Source organism: Myodes glareolus, chromosome X (assembly GCF_982192425.1).
Source record: "Myodes glareolus chromosome X, mMyoGla1.1, whole genome shotgun sequence".
In the NCBI taxonomy this organism is placed as follows: Eukaryota; Metazoa; Chordata; class Mammalia; order Rodentia; family Cricetidae; genus Myodes; species Myodes glareolus.
The window spans coordinates 148,542,015-148,543,868 of NC_142053.1; the positions used below are offsets into that span (position 1 = coordinate 148,542,015).

The 1,854-nt window shown below is 37.1% G+C and overlaps 1 pseudogene; it reads left to right on the forward strand.

Annotated features, from left to right (window-relative positions):
• Positions 1-1,021: 1,021 nt before the first annotated feature.
• Positions 1,022-1,534, forward strand: LOC148117555 (small ubiquitin-related modifier 2-like; annotated as a pseudogene).
• Positions 1,535-1,854: the final 320 nt, after the last annotated feature.

Consider the following 1,854-nt stretch of genomic DNA (forward strand, 5'->3'; position numbering starts at 1 on the left):
CAGTCAAGTACTGGGCATCAGTTGTTAGCAAGCCTTTCTGGTTCATTATCATTGTAATTATTACTGTAGTATTATTATTTTATCATTATAATATCATTATTTTATCATCATCATAGTTATTTTATCAGTATATTATTATTATTTCATCATTATATTATTATTATTTTATAATTATTATTTTATATTATTATTTTATCATTTTATTATTATTATTGTATTATCATCATTGTTATTGTATCACCATATTATTTTTATTTTATAATTATATTATATCATTAGTATTCTATTATTATTTTTTATTATTATTTTATCATTTTATTATTATTATTATTGTATTATCATCATAGTTATTTTATCAATATATTTTTGTTTCATTATTATATTATTAATATTTTATCATTATATTATTATATTTTATCATTATTATTTTTATTATTATTTTATCATCATCATCTTCATTATTAAAGACGTGCTCTCCCATGTGGCTCTGGCTGGCCTGGATCTTGCTGTGGAGACCAGGCTAGCCTTTGCATTGTGCACACTGCATGTCTGATGACTGCTCCAGGTAGGAGTCCTATGTGCATCTGAGCACATGCCATCTTTAATATAAATTTCCGATAATGACGTGATTCTCTGACATGACAAAATGGAGACGCTGACCTGCATGTCTATCCCTTCACTAGCATGTGGCTGATAACGCGGGTTTATTTTTTAAGCCATGGGATATGACGGTTCGTGTTTGGCCAAGGACAGTTATTCGTGACAAAAGTCCCATGACCATGAGGGCTCTTTGTGTCTAAGCGTGTCTGTCGCGTTCCCCTCTTGTACTCAGTGAGCACGTCAACCTCATAGCTGTGTTTTTAATACATGACATTTTACTACCATGCCTGACGTGGAGTAAAGGGGTCAAAAGAAGGATCCCACCTAACCGCAGGTAGGAAGAGCCACTTAGAAACCCAACGATTTCAATTTAAATAAAAAAAACCAAACAAAGTGAGGAGCTGCCGCCCCGGTGCTCGCTATGGCTGATGAGAAACCCAAGGAAGGAGTTGAGACCGAGAACAACGGCCGTGTTCATTGGAAGGTGGCGGGGCAGGATGGCTCTGTGGTTAACAACGAAGAGGAAGGGGTTGGAGAGACGGCTCAGTGGTTAAGAGCCCTGCCTGCTCCTCCAAAGGTCCTGAGTTCGAGTCCTGGCAACAACATGGTGGCTCACAACCATCTGTAATGGGTTCTGATGTCTTCTGCTGGCCAGCAGGCATACACACAGACAGAACATTGTGTCCATTATAAATAAATAAATAAACAAATAAAGAAAAATTTAAAAAAATAAAAAGTAAAAAATTAAAAGCTAATATGAAATAAAATTAAGAGGCCGACACCACTTAGTGAACTAATGAAAGCCGATTGTGAACGACAGGGTGAGTGATCCACGGGCAGCCAATCAATGACACAGAAACACATGCGTGACTGGACGTGGAGGACGAAGATACAGGCGATGTGCTTCACCAGCAGACAGGAGGTGTCTACTAAAAAGGGAACCGGCCAGTTCACTCCAGCATTTTGTTATAGACCACGAAGACATTCGCAATTAGAACACCGCAATTCGGTTCCACCGCGTCCTGATGGCTGCAGCGTGGTTTTCCCTGTCCCCACTTCTCTATGTACGTGAAGTCACCGGTGTATGTGCACAGTCGTCGTGCGCTTTGTCCTTTTTTACTTTTCTTTTTTTTGACTGTTGAGCCTTTGATTAAACCAGAGTAACACGTGTCCACAGTGTAAAAAAGGAGAGATTTTTAACCTTAACAAAGTAAAATATTATAATAGAAATAAATAAATAACTAATATAAATAT